Below are 7880 nucleotides of genomic sequence, written 5' to 3'. Positions count from 1 at the left end.
CTGAAGTACGGCCAGATAGCCTTTGAAACGTTATTGCTCTGCATTAGCGAAGTAGATCAACGCCACTTCAGTCAATCTCTGGTTTGGTTTACGAACCGAACAACTTGGAGTTTTTCTTTCCCTTTGGTTTTCTCTTGTTTTGCTTGCTTAGATAAGCTTTTTGGGTTGAATTTTTAGTTGTCTCTTGCTGCCTGGTCTGTCTGGATACTGTTGATCAAGCCTTGGACTACTTGTTTTTATTTTTAAGCTAGCAAACTTGATTAGCGCGATTTTTTGCCTGACAGTCGCGCCAGTGGGCGCATGTTGCACAAAAACAACTCGCACCAATCCCTTAAAAGTGCGAGTTACAGCCTGACAGTCGTGCCAGGCCTGTGAACTTTTCCAGTTTTCTTGTTTGGAAGCCTTCTGAGCTTCGATTTCTATCTTGTCACATCTTTTTCAACTACTAGAGTGTGTCAGAGCTTTGTTTGACTGGTTTTGACCTTCATCCTTCGGGTGTTTGCCTCTTTCCATCGATTTCACATTCCAGCCCTAGGGCATCTAGTGGCTTTGTGCATCGAGCCTTCCGTAGGAGTTTTTGGTTCTTTGATTGTCCAGTCGACTTCTTGGCTACTTTTTGCACTTGTCTAGTGGTTGTCAAAACTTTTTATTGTGTTCTTCGAGCAATTTACCTCTTTTTCATTTGGATTTCGCTTGGCTTCGTTTGGGCTTAGATTACATAGCTCATTGAGGTCTTTGTGATTTTTCTTGGTTTGAAAGATTGTCTTGGTGTTTCAGGGACTTGATTGTGTTTTCATTGAGTGAAATTTGTTTCTTTTACTCTTTGTTATTATCTCTCAAGATTTGTTTAGTGCATTTTGCCATCAAAAAGAAAACGAACAATCTCTTTTGCGTTGCAGTAGTTAATGGAAATTAGAGCTTTTCATTGTTATTAGCGATTAGTGACTTTAAAGAAAAGTTTCGTTTATTGCCATTAGCTGCATTAGAGTCATTGTTGATTGTTTTATGATCATTTTGTTTGATTAAAAGATCTCAACTCTCTTGTAGCTAGCGTTCATCAAATGAAATGATATATTTTGGCATATAGCTTGCATTTAGGAAATTGTGAGAGATTACATACGGTAGGACCTGGAAACTGAAACCTAATCAAAGATCAACCGTAAAATGAACTGAATGAATCTAAAAACGCATTGGAACTTAACACATACATCTAAAGGTCTAGGCTAGAGACGTGTTCCGGCGTCGTTAAACCTAGTCACTGTTGTTTCACATTAAGGTTGGGTGATTCCTCCTTTTGTGACTCAATAGTGTTCTAGCACGGATTTATGCTCCCACATACCGTTGAGTATATGGGGAGACCCCACTAGGTTATCATCCTTTATCCACAGGAAGCTGTGTCTGCCGCCTTACAAGCCGTAACGCACTGAACACAGCATTCGGGAAGATTGACTGCCGTACGGAAAGTCCTTGGTTTTCATATGATTGCCAAGGTGTATATGCAGTTTTACGGATTTGTTTGGTAAACCCTTTGCCTAGTTTCTCCAGAGTAGTCACTTTTGATCCTTTTCGGACTCCCTAAAAGAAAAGGCTCACCTGAGCATTTGTCACTTCGGGCTCACTAAACATTCGAAGGCGACTAGAGTCACCTTTTCGTCCTTTTCTCGACTCTTAAAACATGAAAAGGTCAAGTTCAGTTCCTTTGTCTTAAAATTTATTCGGCCGCGATTCACATTTACCCGGTTAGATCTTGTTTGCGTTAGTTTGAGTAGGGTCCTTTCTCGTTAGCTTCCCTAGGATTTTGTGAAGTTTTCATCCTGGCGGAATTACCAATTTCGTCCCCTATTCCAAGTGACCAAGGGTCTCCATCCTTTGCTGCTCCCGAGATACCAGTTGCGAGTGATACTCTTCCTGTTATTCCGAGTATCCAACCGATTAACTCTCGTGCTCCAGGCGACGAGACTTACGAATTTCATTGGAACCCCATTTGGGAACCTTCTGAAGATGGTATCCCTTTTTGGGAATACACTTCCCCTCGTGTTTTGGCCCCACTATTTTCTTCCGATATGGAGGAAGTATCCCCTATTCCGACTGAAGAATCCGTTGCGACGAGCGGTGAAATTCCCACCGCAACGGAACCTATACCTGTTAGTAGCACCCCTACTACTGGGAGACTACCTACAGGCTATAAAGCATTAAAGGATGTTACGTCTTCTAGGACTCCCTCCACGAGTTCTATTTGGTCACAACTCTTTACTCCCACCATGGAGCCTTTTACTCCACAAGGTCACAGTACGTCTGTTACCTCAATCCCAACCATTCCGACGGTATGTGTAGCTTCTTCGGCCCCCGTTTTCAGTGGCCCATCGGCCTCTATATTCGGAGTCGTTGATCCTACGTCAAACGTCCCACTTTCTTCTGGTTCTATTCCAGCAGAGGGGCCATACGACCAGTATTTACGACATCTTGGTAGGCCTTTGTCGTCTCAACCGACTGTTGAGATTTCGGTCCCGTTGTCAATTGATTGGGGCGCCACCTATTATCATGGTGGCCAAGTATTGCCTGTGCAACCCCAAGGGCCACCTAATCAAGACCAACAGTCTTACACAGGGCAACATGGGAGCCAACAAGGACAACACTTCCAGGGACAACCTTTGGCCTTTGGTGGTCCGTCTTTCACCTCTTATGCTCAACCTTCTGGTAACCCAGGTCAATCTTCTGTTCAACAAGGCCAGCCTGGTATCCAGCAAGGTTACCCTACTGGACAAATTGGTCAATCGTATGTTCACCCAAACCAACCTAATGTCCAGTATGGTTCAACATCTAGACAAGCTGGTCAACATTATGGTCAACCCACCATCCAGTATAGCCAAGCACCTGGGCAAGTTGGCCAGCCTCAAATCCAATCAGGCCAACCAACTGCCCAGCTCACTCGGCCATCCGGCCCATCAGGACAGCCCTCAGTTGTGCAAAGACAACTCCACCCCCAGCAAGTACAACCTTCTGGGCAGGTGGGCCAACCTCAATATCAACTAGGTCAACCTTCCGGCCAGATGGCCCAACCTACAGGACATCCTTCTAGCGCTGCTCAACCGGGCACTCAAATGGTTGTTGTCTCACAAGCTCAACTCGGTTTTAGGCCCCAGGCTGGACCCCAGGCCCCATCCGGTCTTCAAATGCAAGCTGGAATTCAATCCCAACCAGTCTATCAAACTCAGCCTGTTTCTCAAACTCAGTTTGGAGTCCAGCCGCCTTATGGTTACCAACAACCCCAAGGGAAACCTTCGTTTGCCCCATATCAAAATTATCAACAGCTGCAGGCAAATCCTTATCAGAATTACCCACAACCGTATGGTTCTCCTGAAGGACAGTTTGGTAATCAATGGAACGCTAGGGGGCAGAACCAAAATCCCTACAGACAAAACCCTATGGGGCCCAGTCCGTCCGAACAAAACCCATGGGGGCAACCACCAGTTGGTTGGAACCCTGGTGCTCCATCCTACCCGCAGCCCCAGATGTCCTTCAACCCTCAGTTACCCTTCTTAGAAACCTTAGAATTACCGGATGTGTCCAAACTGACCAATGATCCCATTCTCCATAATCCGTATTGGCCTCCGGTTCCGACAAAAATTCCCGGTGATTGTCCCAAATTCGATGGTAAAGCTAATGAATATCCTCAAGCTCACGTCATGACCTATCACTTGTGGTGTTCATTGAATTCGTGGCTTGATGATTCGATTCGGCTTCGCCTTTTTCAAAGGACTCTCACTGGCTCTGCAGCTAAGTGGTATATTGAGCTCACTCGCGGATCCTTTCAGGATTTTAACTCGTTGGCTATGGCATTTCTAACTCATTTTCAGTTGCCCATTCGATATGAAATGGGTACACACCTCCTGACATCCTTAAGACAGACAACGGCTACGCATATCTTTGATCATATCCATGAATGGAGACGGCGTCGACGTATGATCAAGTTTTGGATTCCCGACCAACTTCTTACCGACTGGTTTACGACTTTGTTCGTTGGTCCAATAGCACGGGACATTGCGATGGGGGCATGTGTCACTGAAGAGCAAGCTATCGTGCGCGCTCAGTACCTTGACTTGGTTTACTCCCAGTCTGGTACATTGTATGATTATTTGCTTGGTGCCCCGAGACCAGGAACATCCAAAGCCCCGCCAACACCATCTGTTGACGGTATTATTGGTTCTGTTAACTCATCCTCGAAGAAGAATTCCACGAACCCTAGGAAGCAAAAATCAAATGCTTCGAATGAACACACTTCTTAGGCTACACCCAATTCGAATATTACTTCCGAGGTCAATGTCGTCCAGTCCACCACGACAGACAAAGCCTCAAAAGGAAAGAAGAAAGGAAAAGGGAAGAATAAGCCAGATCAACCTAAACAGGACTCCCCTAAACCTCCACCCGAGGAAGGTTCCAAGCGCAAACCCAAGTATCCTTGTATTATCTGTGATGAAGATCACTATACCAAAGACTGCCCCAGATGGTCCGAAGTTAGTCGTTTGTTGAAAGGCGCTCCTGGGACTCCTGCGGTTCTCAAAGAACCCTTTCCCTCGCAACAAACTCAAATGGTGGCTGACCCCTCTCAACCTCCATCTTCCTTCGGTTCTCAAGTATTTATGGCTAGAACGATCCCTGTCCACATCAGTACTCAGACAAAAGAATATCTGTCATCTGTCGGGAAAGAGCCTGAGGTCCCCTCTAGTGCTCCTTCGTCCAGTTCAGGCTCGCTCCACATCGAGAGACCTAGCACTGAGACGCCTATTCGACCCCCTCCAAAAGGAGTACTCCGGAAATCTTCTTACAACCCAAATGCTCGTGTTGCACAACACTACAGTATTGTTGAGGACTTAGCTCAGGCTTCGTCGGCTATGTCCACTTTAGAAGTCCTCTAGAGATGCCCCTCTCAGAGGAAGTCCTTATTATCGGCCATCGGTGGCATAGACCCGGCCGACTCGGACCTTATTACTTTTGACTTAGAAAGCCATACGCCGAGACTGCCTCACCAAATCGCATTCCTCATACAGGTTATTATTAATTCCAAAATGATTCATCGTATAGTCATTGATGAAGGTGCTTCAACTTGCATCATGTCTGTTGCCTGTTGGAAAGCTATTGGTTCTCCGACATTGAGCCAGTCTCCCACAACCTTGGAAGCTTTTGATGGAAGAGCATCCCATCCCTATGGTATACTCCAACGTTTGCCCATCTCTTTGGAAGGGAAGACGGTCGAGATGGAAGTTGAAGTTGTTGATGCTAATCTTACCTACAACCTCCTTCTCGGACGTAGCTGGACATACGCGATGCGATCTGTAGCTTCGTCTTTGTTTCATATCATCTGTTTCCCTTATCAAGGGAAGATTGTTACCGTAGACCAGCTTTCATTCTTCGCTTCCTCTTCCGAAGGCAACATCCCTTTTGTGGAGCATACCTCCAAATCATATGGGAGTCTGGGAGCCGGGCTTTTTAAAGATCCCGTCCTCATGGGTGTTTTTCTGCTCCCACCTCCTAATGTCGCTTCCGTCAATATGATTATTGTTCATTCTGATCCGTGGATCCTCCCTCCCACTGATCAAGTAGAATCTTGGGGCGATGAGATGTCGTTGAGTCCTGCCGAGCTCAACTACGTTGAAATCATTGCTGCATCGGCTCCCTCTCCTGAACCTGCTCCTTCGAGCAAGGTTCCCAACTCGTTCGCTCCATCCTCATGGCTTGGAGATGACACTTCTTCAGACCATTTAAAAAAAATATTCCCTTATGACGAAGCCATTATTGAGACTATGTCTCCCAAGGAATCTCCTTGGCATGATTATCACCATCGTTCCTCGTTTCTCCCTGCCCATCAGGATATGCTTACTTATCTCGAACGGTTTGCTCCTTGTCTCCCATTTCAAACCCTTCAAACACCTATCCAAGTTTATCAAGTGTCCTCTGAAGGAAATATGGGGAACATCACGCAAACCCAGCCTATCGACATCTCTACGAAACCAGGGATTGTCGAACATCTTCACATTGGAGTCACTTGTACTCCGAAGGAGATTCGACTCTATACCAATCTTTTTCACGAATTTCGTGACGTCTTTGCATGGTCCTACGAAGAAATGCCCAGCATTGATCCTAGCATAGTGGTGCATGAGATACTCACGTATCCAGGTGCTAAGCCTGTTCGTCAACGTTTACGTCCCGTACACCCCCGCAAGGCTGCAGCTATTAAGGCGGAAGTGGAAAAGCTTCTTAAAGCTGGTTTTATTTACCCTATCCCACTCACAGATTGGGTCTCCAACATCGTTCTTGTGAATAAAAAATAGGGTACCATCCGTGTTTGTGTCAATTATCGTGATATCAATCGGGCCTGTCCTAAATATAATTTCCCCACACCATTCATTGATCAACTTATTGACGAGTGTGCCGGAAGTGAAATGTACTCCTTTATGGACGGTTTTTCTGGGTATAACCAGATCAATATTTCCCCCGCTGATCAACACAAGACCGATTTTATCTGTCCATGGGGCACTTTTGCTTATAAGAAGCCCCCTTTCGGTCTCAAAAATGCTGGTGCTACCTTCCAACGTGCAATGTCTTACGCTTTTCATGACATTCGCCACATTGTACAACCATACCTGGATGATCTACCAGCTCATTCAGCCAAACGCCAGGACCACCCTACTCACCTTCGCGATATATTTCTTCACTGCCGACACTACCGTATCAGACTCAATCCTCACAAATGTGTCTTCTGCGTTGAATCCGGCTGACTTCTCGGGTTCATCGTCTCCAGAGAAGGTATTTGTTTGGATCCCCTTAAAGTCGAGGCTATTTTGAATCTCCCTCCCCCTGCTTCTTTACAGCAATTGCAAAGCTTGCAGGGTAAAGCAAACTTTCTAAGACGATTCGTTCCAAACTATGCCGAGGTGGCTAAAGGTTTCACACGATTGCTAAAGCGAGACGTCCCTTTTGGTTGGGATACTGTCGCTCAAGAATCTTTTGAGCGTCTCAAGGGTCTCCTTGTTTCCACTCCATTGTTGCATCCTCTGAACTATCATCGCGACTATACTATGTATTTGGCCGCCGCCGACACCACTATCGGCATGGTTATCATTCAAAGTGACGATGATGACACTGAGCATGTTATATATTATCTCAGCCGCAACCTTTTAGACACGGAAACTCGATATTCTTATGTCGAGAAGTTGGCTTTGGCCGTTGTTTGTGCCGTCCAACGCTTCCGTCACTACATCCTGCTGCGCACTACCACCGTGGTTTCTAATTGCAACCCCATGACGTACATTTTGTCACACCAGTTGCTGGGGGGCAAGTACTCAAAGTGGATTGTCATCCTCCAAGAGTTCGACTTGGAATTTACCACTGCCAAGTCCAAGAAATCCCTTGTATTCGCTGAGTTACTTTGCTCTTTGCCATCTTCTTCCACGCCCTCTCACTCAGAGGATCATATTCCGGATGAGACCTTGTTTCTCATTAGCACCCTCGATCCCTGGTACGGGGATATCATCGTATATCTGCAAACGTCCTCCTTTCGCCCCGCCATGTCCAAAGATGCTCGGCGAAGGATCCGTCATCAGTCTCAACCATACCGTATCGTTGGGGATACACTATACCGCCTCGGCGCCGACTCTGTTCTCCGCCGATGTCTAACTCTCGAGGAAGCTGAGCGTGTTTTGAATGACTACCACTCTGGCGCCTGTGGTGGTCACATGTCCGGATATGCCACTGCCCAAAAAATCCTCCGTGCTGGCTACTTTTGGCCCTCTATCTTTAAGGATTGCATTCTTGTCGTCTGCTCTTGTCATGAGTGCCAGATATACCAGCAGAAGATGCGTGCGCCTCCCACTCCATTGCAC

The sequence above is a fragment of the Pinus tabuliformis genome, chromosome 1_2 (assembly GCF_031772625.1).
Source record: "Pinus tabuliformis cultivar Carrire ecotype Pingquan chromosome 1_2, CPIR1, whole genome shotgun sequence".
Lineage (NCBI taxonomy): Eukaryota > Viridiplantae > Streptophyta > Pinopsida > Pinales > Pinaceae > Pinus > Pinus tabuliformis.
The sequence above is the reverse complement of the archived record's forward strand: the minus strand, read 5'-3'. Positions refer to the sequence as shown.